At 44.6% G+C, this 20,000-nt stretch overlaps 1 long non-coding RNA gene and 1 pseudogene across 1 annotated transcript; one reads left to right on the top strand and one right to left on the bottom strand.

The window, feature by feature from the left end:
* The window catches only part of LOC118382968 (protein ELFN1-like), a 19,340-nt pseudogene extending 54 nt beyond the window's left edge, over positions 1-19,286 (top strand).
* Positions 11,617-12,577, bottom strand: LOC127922035 (uncharacterized). Its single transcript, XR_008110269.1, has 3 exons — positions 12,467-12,577; positions 12,096-12,413; positions 11,617-12,042 (listed from the first exon to the last, which is right to left on the bottom strand). It is a non-coding gene; the product is annotated as an uncharacterized LOC127922035 (long non-coding RNA).
* Positions 19,287-20,000: the final 714 nt, after the last annotated feature.

Here is a 20,000-nt window from a genome sequence, read left to right as displayed (position 1 = left end):
CCAATCAGATGGGAGGAAAAGGACAGAGCCATACTCAGCTGTCTCCCTGACGACAGTCCCCAGGACCACAGACAAATGTAGCTCCAGAGGTTGTCCTCGTCATCCCTGACTCTCACACACTGTGGAAAACATGAACAGAAATGTAAATGGAGGCTCAGATTGATCTCTCAATGTAAATGGAGGCTCAGATTGATCTCTCAATGTAAATGGAGGCTCAGATTGATCTCTCAATGTAAATGGAGGCTCAGATTGATCTCTCAATGTAAATGGAGGCTCAGATTGATCTCTCAATCTAAATGGAGACTCAGATTGATCTCTCAATCTAAATGGAGGCTCAGATTGATCTGTCAATCTAAATGGAGGCTCAGATTGATCTGTCAATCTGAACAAAGTGCATAAATAAAAGGTGTGGAGACTCTGTCCAATGAGTTACGCCAAGGTACTTCCCTCTAACTCTTCTCCGTTCCTCTGGACCAATCAAAGGAGGACCGTCCTTCCTCCAGACCAATCAAAGGAGGACCCATCCTTCCTCCGGACCAATCAAAGGAGGACCCATCCTTCATCCAGACCAATCAGAGGACCATCTCCCTCAAAAAATTAATGGGTCCGCAACTGAAAAAGATGTTGTGTCCTTCCTACGGACTAACCTGAGAGAAAGACGAGTTCCTTTTAAAACCTTCCTTTATTGTGTGTGGGACTAACCTGAGACAAAAACTAGGAAGGGCCAACAATACTCTCTCCTTCCAACCCAACCCTGCCTTCTACTGCCGGGTGGACTAACGACACAGTGGGCAGCTGACATCGGTAAAGGCTGTATAGCTCTGGAGATCACGGGGCACAAGGTGCTCGTTGGATAAGTTCAACGAGAAGAGGAGAAGACTTTATTAATCCATGCCAATGTGGAAATTGGACTGTAGTAACAATCATCATTCTTTACACGTCTCTTCCTCGCAGTGACGCTAACCTGGATAAATAAACAAAATCAATAAACGAAAACAACTATAATCAACAACATGGACGTCATCATCGGAACGCCAACACAACCCCGAGAGGCGGGGTTTAACAACAGAGTGGTCGGGGTTTCAGTGGCGTTGTCGGCGACCAGTTGGTTTGCCTTGCTCTATGGCTTTGCCCTACTGTCAATCATCCAATTTCCCACGGTGACGGGCGACTGTTGGCTGATTGAGGGGGAGAAGGGCTTCGTGTGGTTGGCTATCTGCAGCCAGAACCAGCCCCCATATGAAGCGATTCCTGCCCACATCAACAGGTAAGAACCAGCCCCCTTATGAAGCTTTCCCTGCCCACATCAACAGGTAACCATGGCAGAGATAGGGTCCCTGCCCACATCAACAGGTAACCATGGCAGAGATAGGGTCCCTACCCACATCAACAGGTAACCATGGCAGAGATAGGGTCCCTGCCCACATCAACAGGTAACCATGGCAGAGATAGGGTCCCTGCCCACATCAACAGGTAACCATGGCAGAGATAGGGTCCCTACCCACATCAACAGGTAACCATGGCAGAGATAGGGTCCCTGCCCACATCAACAGGTAACCATGGCAGAGATAGGGTCCCTGCCCACATCAACAGGTAACCATGGCAGAGATAGGGTCCCTGCCCACATCAACAGGTAACCATGGCAGAGATAGGGTCCCTGCCCACATCAACAGGTCAACAGGTAACCATGGCAGAGATAGGGTCCCTGCCCACATCAACAGGTAACCATGGCAGAGATAGGGTCCCTGCCCACATCAACAGGTAACCATGGCAGAGATAGGGTCCCTGCCCACATCAACAGGTAACCATGGCAGAGATAGGGTCCCTGCCCACATCAACAGGTAACCATGGCAGGATAGGGTCCCTGCCCACATCAACAGGTAACCATGGCAGAGATAGGGTCCCTGCCCACATCAACAGGTAACCATGGCAGAGATAGGGTCCCTGCCCACATCAACAGGTAACCATGGCAGAGATAGGGTCCCGAGATGCCCACATGCCCACATCAACAGGTAACCATGGCAGAGATAGGGTCCCTGCCCACATCAACAGGTAACCATGCCCACATCAACAGGTAACCATGGCAGAGATAGGGTCCCTGCCCACATCAACAGGTAACCATGGCAGAGATAGGGTCCCTGCCCACATCAACAGGTAACCATGGCAGAGATAGGGTCAACAGGTAACCATGGCCCACATCAACAGGTAACCATGGCAGAGATAGGGTCCCTGCCCACATCAACAGGTAACCATGGCAGAGATAGGGTCCCTGCCCACATCAACAGGTAACCATGGCAGAGATAGGGTCCCTGCCCACATCAACAGGTAACCATGGCAGAGATAGGGTCCCTGCCCACATCAACAGGTAACCATGGCAGAGATACCCTCAACAGGTAACCCACATCAACAGGTAACCATGGCAGAGATAGGGTCCCCCACATGCCCACATCAACAGGTAACCATGGCAGAGATAGGGTCCCTGCCCACATCAACAGGTAACCATGGCAGAGATAGGGTCCCTGCCCACATCAACAGGTAACCATGGCAGAGATAGGGTCCCTGCCCACATCAACAGGTAACCATGGCAGAGATAGGGTCCCTGCCCACATCAACAGGTAACCATGGCAGAGATAGGGTCCCTGCCCACATCAACAGGTAACCATGGGTCCCTGCCAGAACCATGGCATAGGGTCCCTGCCCACATCAACAGGTAACCATGGCAGAGATAGGGTCCCTGCCCACATCAACAGGTAACCATGGCAGAGATAGGGTCCCTGCCCACATCAACAGGTAACCATGGCAGAGATAGGGTCCCTGCCCACATCAACAGGTAACCATGGCAGAGATAGGGTCCCTGCCCACATCAACAGGTAACCATGGCAGAGATAGGGGGTTTTAAATCAGTGATTTTATTTGGTTCATTAAACATAATTTGTGTTATTAATATGTTTTATTGTCCAGTTAACTGTTCTTGCATTTTCTTATTTTAATTTAAAAGCATTTGATTCAATTGGATTCCCCAGATTTCCTGCTTATTCCCAACTGATTCAGAAACATTCCAACTGGGATTGTTTTTAGATAACCTGGGAAACTTGGGAAAAGGCGGGAATGTTGCATCCCCAGGCAGAAGGCATTGTTTAGGCATTCTGTGCTGTTTTATTTTCCTTTGTTCGTCTATGTTTACTTCTAGTTGGGTTTTACTTGTTGTCGTGTGAATGTTTTACTGTAAATGTGAAGAAGAGAAGGACCTGTATCAACCTGTTGACCTTCCTCAGTTTTCTGTTGTAAAGTGTGTTTTTACAAGTTTTAAACTTCAAATAAAGTCTGCTTTCAACAGCACCATCGTGGACCTGAGGCTCAACGAGAACAAGATCAAGAGTAACCATTTCTCATGGCTCAGCCGCTTTGGGAACCTGACGTACCTCAACCTCACCAAGAACGAGATCTCGTACGTGGAGGATGGAGCATTCCCTCGCCCAGTTCAACCTACAGGTTGGTCCTGAACATCACAGTGATTCCTGGGGCTCTGGTGAACTATGTATGGAGAAGTGTGTCATTTGGTACATTACCTTCAATCACATTACCTCACGTTACCTTACCTTACCTCACCTTACCTCACGTTACCTTACCTTACCTCACGTTACCTTACCTTACCTCACGTTACCTCACTTTACCTTACATTACCTCACGTTACCTTACCTTACCTTACCTCACGTTACCTTACCTTACCTTACCTCACCTTACCTCACGTTACCTTACCTCACGTTACCTTACCTCACGTTACCTTACCTTACCTTACCTCACCTTACCTCACGTACCTTACCTTACCTCACGTTACCTTACCTTGCGCTACCTTACCTCGCGCTACCTTACCTTGCGTTGCGTTACCTTACCTCACGTTAACTAAACCTCACGTTACCTTACCTCACGTTACCTTACCTCACGTTACATTATCTCACGTTACCTTACCTCACGTTACCTTATCTCACCTTACCTTACCTCACGTTACCTTACCTTACCTCACGTTACCTTATCTCACCTTACCTTATCTCACGTTACCTTACCTCACGTTACCTTATCTCACATTACCTTACCTCGCGCTACCTTACCTTGCGTTACCTTACCTCACGTTAACTAAACCTCACGTTATCTTACCTCACGTTACCTTACCTCACGTTACCTTACCTCACGTTACCTTACCTCACGTTACCTTACCTCACGTTACCTTATCTCACGTTACCTTACCTCACGTTACCTTACCTTACCTCACGTTACCTTACCTCGCACTACCTTACCTCGTTCGCTACCTTACCTCACGTTTACCTCACCTTACTACCTTACTACCTTATTACTCACCTTACCTCCAGTTCACCTCAGGTTACCTTACCTCACGTTACCTGTTACCTCACGTTACCTTAACTCACGTTACCTTACCTCACGTTACCTTACATCACCGTTCTCACATTACCTTACCTTACCTCACGTTACCTTACCTCACGTTACCTTACCTTACCTCACGTTACCTTACCTCACGTTACCTTACCTCACCTTATCTCACCTTACCTCACGTTACCTAACCTCACCTTACCTCATGTTACCTTACCTCACGTTACCTCACGTTACCTTACCTCTCGTTACCATACCTCACGTTACCTTACCTCACGTTACCTTATCTCACCCTTACCTCACGTTACCTCACGTTACCTCACGTTACCTTACCTAACCTCACGTTACCTTATCTCATGTTACCTTACCTCACCTAACCTCACGTTACCTTATCTCATGTTACCTTACCTCACGTTACCTTACGTTACCTCACGTTACCTTACCTCCTCCACGTTACCTTACCTCACCTCACGTTACCTTACATCACCGTTACTCACATTACCTTATCTCACGTTACCTCACGTTACCTTACCTCACGTTACCTTACCTTACCTCACGTTACCTTACCTCACGTTACCTTATCTCACCTTATCTTACATTACCTTACCTTACCTTACCTCCGTTACCTTACCTCATGTTACCTTACCTCACGTTACCTTACCTCTCGTTACCATACCTCACGTTACCTTACCTCACGTTACCTTATCTCACATTACCTTATCTCACGTTACCTCACGTTACCTTATCTCACGTTACCTAACCTCACGTTACCTTATCTCATGTTACCTTACCTCACGTTACCTTACCTCACGTTACCTTACCTCACGTTACCTTACCTCACGTTACCTTTTCTCATGTTACCTTACGTTACCTTACCTCACGTTACCTTTTCTCATGTTACCTTACGTTACCTTACCTCACGTTACCTCACGTTACCTTACCTCACATTATCTTACCTCACAGTACCTTACCTCACGTTACCTTACCTCACATTACCTTACGTTACCTTACCTCACGTTACCTTACCTCACGTTACCTTATCTCACATTACCTTATCTCACGTTACCTTACCTCACGTTACCTTACATCACCTTACCTCACGTTACCTTACCTCACGTTACCTCACGTTACCTTACGTTACCTTACCTCACGTTACCTTATCTCACATTACCTCACGTTACCTTACGTTACCTTACCTTACATCACCTTATCTCACGTTACCTTACCCTTTCCTACCTTACCCTTTCCTACCTTACCTCACGTTACCTTACCTCACGTTACCTTATCTCACATTACCTTATCTCACGTTACCTTACCTCACATTACCTTACATCACCTTATCTCACGTTACCTTACCTCACATTACCTTACATCACCTTACCTCACGTTACCTTACCTCACGTTACCTCACGTTACCTTACGTTACCTTACCTCACATTACCTTATCTCACATTACCTCACGTTACCTCACATTACCTTACCTTACCTCACGTTACCTTATCGTTACCTTACCTCACGTTACCTCACGTTACCTTTAACCTCCTCACGTTACCTTAACTCACGTTACCTTACCTCCTTACACATCACCGTATCTCACATTACCTTACCTTACCTCACGTTACCCTTACCCTTACCTTACCTCACGTTACCTTACCTCACGTTACCTTACCTTACCTTACACGTTACCTTACCTCACCTTATCTCACATTACCTTACGTTACCTAACCTCACGTTACCTTACCTCATGTTACCTTACCTCACGTTACCTTACCTCTCGTTACCTTATCTCACATTACCTTACCTCACGTTACCTTTATCTCACGTTACCTTATTACCTTACCTCACGTTACCTTATCTCATGTTACCTTACGTTACCTAACCTCACGTTACCTTATCTCATGTTACCTTACCTCACGTTACCTTACGTTACCTCACGTTAAGCCTCACGTTACCTTACTTCCCCTCACGTTACCAACCTCACCGTTCACATTACAGTTCCTCATGTTACCTTACACGTTACCTTACCTTACCTCACGTTACCACCTTTACCTCTCATTATCTCACATTACCTTAGGTTACCTAACCTCACGTTACTTACCTCAGGCCTTACCTCACGTTACCTTACCTCTCGTTACCATACCTCACGTTACCTTACCTCACGTTACCTTATCTCACATTACCTTATCTCACGTTACCTCTTACCTTACTCACGTTACCTAACCTCACGTTACCTTATCTCATGTTACCTTACCTCACGTTACAGGCCACGTTACCTTACCTCACGTTACCTCCTCCGTTACCTAACCTCAGGTTACCTTTTCTCATGTTACAACGTTACCTTATCTCACGTTACCTTTTCTCATGTTACCTTACGTTACCTTACCTCACGTTATCTCACGTTACCTTACCCAACATTATCTTACCTCACAGTACCTTACCTCACGTTACCTTACCCACATTACAGGTTACCTTACCTCACGTTGGTCTTACCTCACGTTACCTTATCTCACATTACCTTATCTCACGTTACCTTACCTCACATTACCTTACATCACCTTACCTCACGTTACCTTACCTCACGTTACCTCACGTTACCTTACGTTACCTTATCTCACATTACCTCACGTTACCTTACGTTGGTCTTCCCCTTACATCACCTTATCTCACGTTACCTTACCCTTTCCTACCTTACCCTTTCCTACCTTACCTCACGTTACCTTACCTCACGTTACCTTATCTCACATTACCTTATCTCACGTTACCTTACCTCACATTACCTTACATCACCTTATCTCACGTTACCTTACCTCACATTACCTTACATCACCTTACCTCACGTTACCTTACCTCACGTTACCTCACGTTACCTTACGTTACCTTACCTCACGTTACCTTATCTCACATTACCTCACGTTACCTCACATTACCTTACCTTACCTCACGTTACCTCACGTTACCTTACCTCACGTTACCTCACGTTACCTCACGTTACCTTAACTCACGTTACCTTACCTCACGTTACCTTACATCACCGTATCTCACATTACCTTACCTTACCTCACGTTACCTTACCTCACGTTACCTTACCTTACCTCACGTTACCTTACCTCACGTTACCTTACCTCACGTTACCTTACCTCACCTTATCTCACATTACCTTACGTTACCTAACCTCACGTTACCTTACCTCATGTTACCTTACCTCACGTTACCTCACGTTACCTTACCTCTCGTTACCATACCTCACGTTACCTTACCTCACGTTACCTTATCTCACATTACCTTACCTCACGTTACCTCACGTTACCTCACGTTACCTTACGTTACCTAACCTCACGTTACCTTATCTCATGTTACCTTACGTTACCTAACCTCACGTTACCTTATCTCATGTTACCTTACCTCACGTTACCTTACGTTACCTCACGTTACCTTACCTCACGTTACCTTACCTCACCTCACGTTACCTTACATCACCGTATCTCACATTACCTTACGTTACCTCACGTTACCTTACCTCACGTTACCTTACCTTACCTCACGTTACCTTACCTCACGTTACCTTACCTCACCTTATCTCACATTACCTTACGTTACCTAACCTCACGTTACCTTACCTCATGTTACCTTACCTCACGTTACCTTACCTCTCGTTACCATACCTCACGTTACCTTACCTCACGTTACCTTATCTCACATTACCTTATCTCACGTTACCTCACGTTACCTTATCTCACGTTACCTAACCTCACGTTACCTTATCTCATGTTACCTTACCTCACGTTACCTTACCTCACGTTACCTTACCTCACGTTACCTTACCTCACGTTACCTAACCTCACGTTACCTTTTCTCATGTTACCTTACGTTACCTTACCTCACGTTACCTTTTCTCATGTTACCTTACGTTACCTTACCTCACGTTACCTCACGTTACCTTACCTCACATTATCTTACCTCACAGTACCTTACCTCACGTTACCTTACCTCACATTACCTTACGTTACCTTACCTCACGTTACCTTACCTCACGTTACCTTATCTCACATTACCTTATCTCACGTTACCTTACCTCACATTACCTTACATCACCTTACCTCACGTTACCTTACCTCACGTTACCTCACGTTACCTTACGTTACCTTACCTCACGTTACCTTATCTCACATTACCTCACGTTACCTTACGTTACCTTACCTTACATCACCTTATCTCACGTTACCTTACCCTTTCCTACCTTACCCTTTCCTACCTTACCCTCTCTTACCTTACCCTCTCCTACCTTACCCTTTCTTACCTTACCTTATCTTTCTTACCTTACCCTTTCCTACCTTACCCTCTCTTACCTTATCTTTCCTACCAGGTGCTGCAGTTGGGGTTTAACCGTCTGAGGAACCTAACAGAGGGAATCCTCAGAGGCCTGGGGAAGCTGCAGTACCTCTACCTACAGGCCAACCTGATTGAGGCAGTCACCCCCAACACCTTTGAGGAGTGTCCTAACATAGAGAACATTGACCTCTCCATGAACAGGATTCAGGTGCTGGACGGAGGCTTGTTTACGGGGCTCGGTAGATTAACGACGTGTGAACTCTACACCAACCCGTTCAACTGCTCCTGTGAGCTGTTGGGATTTCTACGCTGGTTGGCAGTCTTCCCCAACAGGTAAAAATAACAAGTTGGTCTTCCCCAACAGGTAAAAAGCACAAGTTGGTCTTCCCCAACAGGTAAAAAGCACAAGTTGGTCTTCCCCAACAGGTAAAAAGCACAAGTTGGTCTTCCCCAACAGGTAAAAAGCACAAGTTGGTCTTCCCCAACAGGCCAAAATAACAAGTTGGTCTTCCCCAACAGGTAAAAAGCACAAGTTGGTCTTCCCGACAGGTAAAAAGCACAAGTTGGTCTTCCCCAACAGGCCACAATAACAAGTTGGTCTTCCCCAACAGGCCAAAATAACAAGTTGGTCTTCCCCAACAGGTAAAAAGCACAAGTTGGTCTTCCCCAACAGGCCAAAATAACAAGTTGGTCTTCCCCAACAGGCCAAAATAACAAGTTGGTCTTCACCAACAGGCCAAAATAACAAGTTGGTCTTCCCCAACAGGTAAAAATAACAAGTTGGTCTTCCCCAACAGGTAAAAATAACAAGTTGGTCTTCCCCAACAGGTAAAAATAACAAGTTGGTCTTCCCCAACAGGCCAAAATAACAAGTTGGTCTTCCCCAACAGGTAAAAATAACAAGTTGGTCTTCCCCAACAGGCCAAAATAACAAGTTGGTCTTCCCCAACAGGTTAAAATAACAAGTTGGTCTTCCCCAACAGGCAAAAATAACAAGTTGGTCTTCCCCAACAGGTAAAAAAGCACAAGTTGGTCTTCCCCAACAGGTAAAAATAACAAGTTGGTCTTCCCCAACAAGTAAAAATAACAAGTTGTTCTTTCCCAACAGGTAAAAAAGCACAAGTTGAAGCAAAATTGAATATTCTATCTATTTTCAATGACTTGTCAATAAACTGAAAAGTATAAACTATTTATTTAAAAAGTGTTTCCTATTTTTTAAATGTAAATTAAAATGACTTCCTACATTCACTGCCTTGAACTTGTTTTGACCCAAACACTGGTGACTGTGTTCCCGACCAGGACCAACGAGAGGATGGTGTGTGATACTCCGGCCGGGTTTTCAGGCTACAGCCTCCTCAGTCAGAACCCCAGGATGCCTGCGACACGCAACGCTCTACACATGCTCAATATGGTGTGTCGACTAAAACATATCATGATTATTATCATTTAAAAAAATGTTTGACAAAAATCCCAACCTAAAATGAACTATCTTTTGGTATTTGTTTCATTTGTCCGTTGTTGATGTTGTCCCAAAATGTTTTGCTTGTCAGCAATCATATTTCCAAGATATGTAAACGTTAAAGAAAGAAGAAATACATTTGGTATGTTGCCATGACAGCGTAGGCCATCATAGTAGGTTGTCATAGTAACGGTATATCGTTCATTGCCGTTAGAACACATTACATCATGTTATATTCTACGTTCATTGAGCGTGTGGGAAATGAGCTTTACAAATTCATTATTGTTATTGTTATTGCTATGATTCTATGATTACTTTTATGAAAATATTTGTATGATTATTGTTGTGGTTATTTTTAGGATTAAGATGATGATTATTATTGTTGTTGTTGTAGGTGTGTACCGACGACGGTAGCAACTCTTTTCCGAACATCATTGTTCAGTCAGAGTTTACGACCCTCCCACCGTACTCTCCCTGCGGATTGGACGACTGCCCTTCTGGAATGTCTCCGGAGGACCCAATCAGCATCAGCCCCACCTACCCTGATCTGAACAACAAGCCTAGTATGAAGGTGAAACAGGTGAGCCCCCAGGGGAAGCTGTTCCTACGGGCTCTAAGGGTTGTGTTTGTGTGTTACAGAGTTCAGAATGTGCCTTAAGCCAATCCACAGCTAGCTTCAAATGTTCCGGATGGAACCGTCCAATCGGTACCTTTTGGAACCTGTTGGAATGTTGTCAAAGAGGGCGTGTGTTGGCTGGAGTCCAGTCTGACACACTGTGTGTGTGTGTGTGTGTGTGTGTGTGTGTGTGTGTGTGTGTGTGTGTGTGTGTGTGTGTGTGTGTCACATCTGTTCTACGGGTTACGATCTCACTATTTGTGTTGATGTTTATCTCTGATGGACAGATGTATGTAATGCTCCATATGACTCACGAGGAACTGATCTTTTGGTGAGATCACTACTTGCTGTTCATCTTTCTAATTTCAGATGAGGAGGAGAGACATTTCATCTCTCTCTCTAGCTACTGGTCTCTCACTCATCTTATCTCTCTCTCTCCCTCTCTCTCTCTCCTCTCTCTCTCAGCAGTGATCACTACTCCCTACTCTCTGTCCCTCTCTAGATCTCCCACACCTCAGCAGTGATCACTACTCCCTTATGATCTCTCTCTCTCCCTACTCCTACTCTCTGTCCTCTCTAGATCTCACCTCAGCAGTGATCACTACTCCCTACTCTCTGTCTCTCTAGATCTCCCACACCTCAGCAGTGATCACTCCCTACTCTCTCTCTCTCTCTAGATCTCCCCACACCTCAGCCTCTCCTCTCTGTCCCTCTCTCTCTCAGCAGTGATCACTACTCCCTACTCTGTCCCTCTAGATCTCCCACACCTCAGCAGTGATCACTCTCTCCTTTCTCCCTACTCTCTGTCCCTCTCTAGATCTCCCACACCTCAGCAGTGATCACTACTCCCTACTCTCTGTCCCTCTCTAGATCTCCCACACCTCAGCAGTGATCACTACTCCCTACTCTCTGTCCCTCTCTAGATCTCCCACACCTCAGCAGTGATCACTACTCCCTACTCTCTGTCCCTCTCTAGATCTCCCACACCTCAGCAGTGATCACTACTCCCTACTCTCTGTCCCTCTCTAGATCTCCCACACCTCAGCAGTGATCACTACTCCCTACTCTCTGTCCCTCTCTAGATCTCCCACACCTCAGCAGTGATCACTACTCCCTACTCTCTGTCCCTCTCTAGATCTCCCACACCTCAGCAGTGATCACTACTCCCTACTCTCTGTCCCTCTCTAGATCTCCCACACCTCAGCAGTGATCACTACTCCCTACTCTCTGTCCCTCTCTAGATCTCCCACACCTCAGCAGTGATCACTACTCCCTATTCTCTGTCCCTCTCTAGATCTCCCACACCTCAGCAGTGATCACTACTCCCTACTCTCTGTCCCTCTCTAGATCTCCCACACCTCAGCAGTGATCACTACTCCCTACTCTCTGTCCCTCTCTAGATCTCCCACACCTCAGCAGTGATCACTACTCCCTACTCTCTGTCCCTCTCTAGATCTCCCACACCTCAGCAGTGATCACTACTCCCTACTCTCTGTCCCTCTCTAGATCTCCCACACCTCAGCAGTGATCACTACTCCCTACTCTCTGTCCCTCTCTAGATCTCCCACACCTCAGCAGTGATCACTACTCCCTACTCTCTGTCCCTCTCTAGATCTCCCACACCTCGGCAGTGATCACTACTCCCTACTCTCTGTCCCTCTCTAGATCTCCCACACCTCAGCAGTGATCACTACTCCCTACTCTCTGTCCCTCTCTAGATCTCCCACACCTCAGCAGTGATCACTACTCCCTACTCTCTGTCCCTCTCTAGATCTCCCACACCTCAGCAGTGATCACTACTCCCTACTCTCTGTCCCTCTCTAGATCTCCCACACCTCAGCAGTGATCTCGGTCCAGATCCCTCACCCCTTCAGTAAGATGTACATCCTGGTTCTCTACAACAACAGCTTCTTCACTGACATAAAGAACCTGAAGAACCACAAGGAAGAGTTTGAACTGAACAACCTGAAAGCCCACACAGGTAGGACAGCGTTTCAATCATCCCTACCAGCGTGTGTGTGTGTCTGTCTGTCTGTCTGTCTGTCTGTCTGTCTGTCTGTGGGTGTGTGTCTGTGTATGTGTGTGTGTGTCTGTGTGTGTGTGTGTGTGTGTGTGTGTGTGTGTGTGTGTGTGTGTGTGTGTGTGTGTGTGTGTGTGTGTGTGTGTGTGTGTGTCTGTGTGTCTGTGGGTGTGTGTCTGTGTCTGTCTGTGGGTGTGTGTCTGTGTATGTGTGGGTGTGTGTCTGTGTGTGTGTGTGTGTGTGTGTGTGTGTGTGTGTGTGTGTGTGTGTGTGTGGGTGTCTGTGTGTGTGTGTGTGTGTGTGTGTGTGTGTGTGTGTGTGTGTGTGTGTGTGTGTGTGTGTGTGTCTGCATACTAAATGGCACCATATAGTTCCCTATGCAGTTATTATTCCAATATAATGTCATGTAAGTTGCTCTCTCTTTCTCTCCCCCTACCCTCTCTCCCTCCCTCCCTCCCTCTCTCTCTCTCTCTCCATCTTTCCCTCTCTCTCTCCTCTTCCCCTCCCTCTCTCTCTCTCCCTCTTTCCCTCTCTCTCTCCTCTTCCCCTCCTCTCTCTCTCTCTCACTCCCTTTCCCCTCTCTCTCCATCCCTCCCTGTCTCCCTACCTTCTCCGTCCCTCCCTCTCTCTCTCCCTTTCCCCTCCCTCCCTCCCCCCCTCTCCTCCCTCCCTCCCTCCCTCTCCCTCCCTCCCCCCTCCCTCCCTCCCTCCTCCCCTCCCTCCTCCTCTCTCTCTCTCTCCCTCTCTCTCCCCCCTCCCTCCCTCTCTCTCTCTCTCTCCCACCCCTCTCTCTCCTGTCCCTCCCTCTCTCTCTCCCTTTCCCCCTCCCTCCCCCCTCCCTCTCTCTCTCTCTCTCTCTCTCTCTCTCTCTCCACCCCTTCTCCTATCTCTCTCTCAGACTACACCTACTGCGTCGTGTCCATAAGACACCAGCTTCGTTATAACCACACCTGCCTGTCCATCTCCACCGGGAGGAAGGCAGGTCTGGAGAGGACCTCCAACGACTCCTCTGCTACCCACTACATCATGACTATACTGGGCAGTCTCTTCAGCATGGTTCTCATACTGGGGTTAGTCTTCCACAGACAGTGAAGAAAGAGTCAGCACTTACTTCATCACGATTCCAATGCAGTCTGTTGTTTAGTCACGGTATTATGGAGAGTTCAGAGGCAAACACAATGATTAAATGCGAAAAAATGGAACGAAAAATGATTAATGATCAAATTGGATATCAAAAATGGTTTCATGAAATATTCTTCTTCTAGTTTCGTGTTCCACTGCCTGAGGAAGAAGAGGCAGCGAGACGAGAAGAACAAGAAGATTGGAAAGATACAGAAGAGCCTGATGGAGCTGAAATACGGAGCTGACCTGGAGGGTGGTGGAGGAACAGGAGGAGGGGGGTCCATCTCTCAGCTATCCCAGAAACAGATGCTCTCGGCTGGGGAGAGTCTCACGCGGATGCCCTACCTTCCCCAGGGTGGGACCTGTGAGATGGACCAGTACAAGCTACAGGAGATCATTGACACTCCAAAGGCAGCGAAAGGGAACTATATCGAAGTGCGAGGAACTGTGGGAGACCTGCCGGACCGGAGGGAGAGAGAGAGGGAACGAGAGCGGGAGAGGGAGAGGGAGAGAGAGCGGGAGAGAGAGAGGGAGAGAGAAAGGGAGAGAGAGAGGGAAAGAGAGAGGGAATGTAGTCTCTCTCCAGAAGACAACCCTCAGGTAACCTGATCATTTGACGCTGTGCTTAACTGTGGCTGAACTGCTCCAGTCTCTACAACCTAGTGTCTCCTGAGGATTAATAAAGTATTCTTCCTCCTCCTCCTTTTCCTCCTCTCCTCATCCTCCTCTCCTCCTCCTCATCCTCTCCTACTCATCTCCTCATCCTCTCCTCCTCCTCCTCCTCTCCCTCTCCTCATCCTCCTCCTCCTCCTCTCCTCCTCCTCCTCCTCCCTCATCCTCCTCCTCCTCCTCTCCTCCTCCTCCTCCTCCTCTCCTCTCTCCTCCTCCTCCTCCTCTCCCTCCTCCTCCTCCTCTCCTCCTCCTCCTCCTCCTCCTCCTCCTCCTCATCCTCCCTCCTCCTCCTCATCCTCCTCCATCCTCCTCCTCCTCCTCCTCCTCCTCTCCTCTCCTCATCCTCCCTCCTCCTCCTCCTCATCCTTCCTCCTCCTCCTCCTCCTCCCTCCTCATCCTCCTCCTCTCCTCCTCTCATCCTCCTCCTCCTCCTCCTCTCCTCATCCTCCTCCTCTCTCCTCCTCCTCCCTCCTCCTCCTCCTCCTCATCTCCTCCTCCTCCTCCTCTCCTCCCCTCCTCCTCCTCATCCTCCTCCCTCCTCCTCCTCCTCCTCCTCCTCCTCCTCCCTCTCCTCCTCCTCCTCATCCTCCTCTTCTCCTCCTCCTTCCTCTCCCCTCCTCCTCCTCCTCCTCCTCCCTCCTCCCTCCTCCCTCCTCCTCTCCTCCTCCCTCCTCCTCCTCCCTCCTCCCTCTCCCTCCCCTCCTCCTCCTCCTCATCCTCCTCCTCCTCCTCTCCTCCTCCTCCTCCCTCCTCCTCCCTCCTCCTCCTCCTCTCCTCCTCCTCTCTTCTCCTCCTCATCTCCTCCTCCTCCTCCTCTCCTCCTCCTCCTCCTCTCCTCCTCCTCCTCTCCTCCTCCCTCCTCCTCCTCCTCCCTCCTCCTCCCCTCTCCTCCTCCTCCTCCTCCTCCTCCTCCTCCTCCTCTCCTCCTCCTCCCTCCTCCTCCTCCTCCTCTCCCTCCTCCTCCTCCCCTCCTCCTCCTCCCATCCTCCCTTCCTCCTCAGGGTTCAGTAGCAGAGATCTCAACCATCGCCTCAGAGGTGGACAAGGTGAACCAGATCATCAACAACTGTATTGACGTCCTCAAGTCTGAGTCAACGCGTTCCAGGGGTCAAATCAGGCTCTGTGTCGACCGCTGAACCCCAACTTGAGCTGATCTCAGACCAGCCACAGAGACAGTCAGGGTTCCTGTCACCGCAGTATAAAGGTACTCACTGTCATTACACACCTGTCCGTCCGTCCGTCTGTCCAAATCTTTTAACATTTTTCATTTAACCTTTATTTAACTGGGCAAGTCAGTTAAGAGCAAATTCTTATTAACAATGACGGCCTACCCCGGCCAATCCCCAATGACGCTGGGCCAATTGTGCGCCGCCCTATCTGTCTATCTGTCTGTTGATTGGTCAGTCGGTCGGACTCTTCACTCTATCTAAAAAATAAATAAAAAACTTGAAAAAAACCCGATTAACTTTGATTTGAAGGAGGCAGTGATCTACCACCAGCCTCAATGTCAAAAGCATCGGAATTATTGTAAATCTTATAACTAATTAAATGTTATAACTCATTAAATGTTATTAAATGTTAAAACTCATTAAATGTTATAACTTATTAAATGTTATAACTCATTAAATGTTATAACTCATTAAATGTTATAACTCATTAAATGTTATAACTCATTAAATGTTATAACTCATTAAATGTTATAACTTATTAAATGTTATAACTCATTAAATGTTATAACTCATTAAATGTTATAACTTATTAAATGTTATAACTCATTAAATGTTATAACTCATTAAATGTTATAACTCATTAACTGTTATAACTCATTAAATGTTATTAAATGTTATAACTCATTAACTGTTATAACTCATTAAATGTTATTAAATGTTATAACTCATTAAATGTTATAACTCATTAAATGTTATAACTCATTAACTGTTATAACTCATTAAATGTTATTAAATGTTATAACTCATTAACTGTTATAACTCATTAAATGTTATAACTCATTAACTGTTATAACTCATTAACTGTTATAACTCATTAAATGTTATTAAATGTTATAACTCATTAAATGTTATAACTCATTAAATGTTATAACTCATTAAATGTTATAACTCATTAACTGTTATAACTCATTAAATGTTATAACTCATTAAATGTTATAACTCATTAAATGTTATAACTCATTAACTGTTATAACTCATTAAATGTTATTAAATGTTATAACTCATTAACTGTTATAACTCATTAAATGTTATTAAATGTTATAACTCATTATCATTACTTTTTGCTCTTTGAGATCATTATTATAATGTACCAAATGATTAATATGAATTGTTCTTATGATTGAAGGAGGTTACCACCACCCTCTTCAGAGACACCACAGTATGGAAGCTCCATCCAAACGACCTTCGACCTCGTCCAGCGGATCCGTCCGCTCCCCGCGCACCTCCCGCTCCGACGGGCCGCACTGGGAACCTCTGACACCAAGTACATGGAGAAGACCTAGTGATGGGAACCAGCATAGAGACACCGTGGGTACGCCCGCCGCTGCCATCTTATGGGCAGAGGCCCAGAAGGTACTGGACTGGGGGTGTGTGTGTGTGTGTGTGTGTGTGTGTGATGTGTGTGTGTGTGTGTGTGTGTGTGTGTGTGTGTGGATGTGTGTAGTATTAATATGTGTGTGTGCGTGTGCGTGTGTATTACAGTGTACTAATATTCTAAATATATATATATTTTTTCTATCATTTTTGGCTAAAAACAAAAAAGTATTAAAAAATAGGATAACTGTATAGTGATAGGATAACTACATAGTAGTATTACAGTAGTATTAATATAGTATAGTGATAGGATAACTACATAGTAGTATTACAGTAGTATTAATATAGTATAGTGATAGGATAACTACATAGTAGTATTAATATAGTATAGTGATAGGATAACTACATAGTAGTATTACAGTAGTATTAATATAGTATAGTGATAGGATAACTACATAGTAGTATTACAGTAGTATTAATATAGTATAGTGATAGGATAACTACATAGTGGTATTACAGTAGTATTAATATAGTATAGTGATAGGATAACTACATAGTGGTATTAATATAGTATAGTGATAGGATAACTACATAGTAGTATTACAGTAGTATTAATATAGTATAGTGATAGGATAACTACATAGTGGTATTACAGTAGTATTAATATAGTATAGTGATAGAATAACTACATAGTGGTATTAATATAGTATAGTGATAGAATAACTACATAGTGGTATTAATATAGTATAGTGATAGGATAACTACATAGTGGTATTACAGTAATATAGTATAGTGATAGGATAACTACATAGTAGTATTAATATACTATAGTGATAGGATAACTACATAGTAGTATTACAGTAGTATTAATATAGTATAGTGATAGAATAACTACATAGTGGTATTACAGCAGTATTAATATAGTATAGTGATAGGATAACTACATAGTGGTATTACAGTAGTATTAATATAGTATAGTGATAGAATAACTACATAGTGGTATTAATATAGTATAGTGATAGAATAACTACATAGTGGTATTACAGTAGTATTAATATAGTATAGTGATAGAATAACTACATAGTGGTATTACAGTAGTATTAATATAGTATAGTGATAGGATAACTACATAGTGGTATTACAGTAGTATTAATATAGTATTGTGATAGAATAACTACATAGTGGTATTAATATAGTATAGTGATAGGATAACTACATAGTAGTATTACAGTAGTATTAATATAGTATAGTGATATGATAACTACATAGTAGTATGCCAGTAGTATTAATATAGTATAGTGATAGGATAACTACATAGTAGTATTACAGTAGTATTAATCTAGTATAGTGGTAGGATAACTACATATTAGTATTCATATAGTATAGTGATATGATAACTACACAGTGGTATTACAGTAGTATTAGTATAGTATAGTGATAGGATAACTACATAGTAGTATTATAGTAGTATTAATGTAGTATAGTGATAGAATAACTACATAGTGGTATTACAGCAGTATTAATATAGTATAGTGATAGGATAACTACATAGTGGTATTACAGCAGTATTAATATAGTATAGTGATAGGATAACTACATAGTGGTATTAATATAGTATAGTGATAGAATAACTACATAGTGGTATTACAGTAGTATTAATATAGTATAGTGATAGAACAACTACATAGTATTATTACAGTAGTATTAATATAGTATAGTGATAGGATAACTACATGGTAGTATTACAGTAGTATTAATATAGTATAGTGATAGGATAACTACATAGTTATATTAATATAGTATAGTGGTAGAATAACTACATAGTAGTATTAATATAGTATAGTGATAGGATCACTACATAGTAGTATTAATCTAGTATAGTGATAGGATAACTACATAGTAGTATTACAGTAATATTAATATAGTATAATGATATGATAACTACATAGTGGTATTATGATATGAGGTATTTTTATGTTTATATTTATTACAAGGTCCGACAGTACAAGGAGCAGCGCCACTGGTACCCGGGCCCCCAGCGCCCCCTCCCTGACTCTGAGGAGCTAGAGGAGCTGAGTAGCAGGAAACCCTCTTCCATCCTGGATCCTCTCACCCTGGGGAGGCACCCCAGAGAGCTAGGTAACACTGACTGGTTGATTGGTTGGTTGGTAGGATGATCGGTCTATTGGTTGGTTGGTTGGTTGAATGGATTATCGGTCAATTGGTTGGATGATCAGTTGGTTGGTTGATTGATTGGTCAATTGGTTGGTTGGTTGATTGGTTGATTGGTTGGTTGGTATGATTAGTTGGTTGGTTGATTGATTGGTCAATTGGTTGGTTGGTTGATTGGTTGGTTGGTTGATTGGTCACCCTGGTTGGTTGGTTGGTTGGTTGGTTGGTTGATTGGTCGGTTGGTTGGTTGGTTGATTGGTCGGTTGGTTGATTGGTCGGGTTGTTGATTAGTTGGTTGATTAGTTGGTTGGATGATCGGTCAATTAGTTGGTTGGTTGGTTGGTTGGTTGATTGATTGGTCAATTGGTTGGTTGGTTGATTGGTTGGTTGGTTGATTGGTTGGTTGGTTGGTTGGTTGATTGGTCGATTGGTTGATTGGTCGGTGGTTGGTTGATTGGTTGGTTGGTTTGTTGGTTGGTTGATTAGTTGGTTGGTTGGTTGATTGGTTGATTGATTGGTTGGTTGATTGGTTGGTTGGTTGATTGGTCTGATTGGTTAATTGGTTGGTTGGTTGGTTGATTGATTGGTTGGTTGATTGGTTGGTTGATAATCGGTCAATTGGTTGGTTGGTTGGTTGATTGGTTGGTTGGTTGATTGGATGATCGGTTAATTGGTTGGTTG

This window comes from Oncorhynchus keta, unplaced genomic scaffold (assembly GCF_023373465.1).
Source record: "Oncorhynchus keta strain PuntledgeMale-10-30-2019 unplaced genomic scaffold, Oket_V2 Un_contig_24385_pilon_pilon, whole genome shotgun sequence".
Taxonomy (NCBI): Eukaryota; Metazoa; Chordata; class Actinopteri; order Salmoniformes; family Salmonidae; genus Oncorhynchus; species Oncorhynchus keta.
Note: the sequence above shows the minus strand (reverse complement) of the source record. Positions and strands in the feature narration are given on the sequence as shown.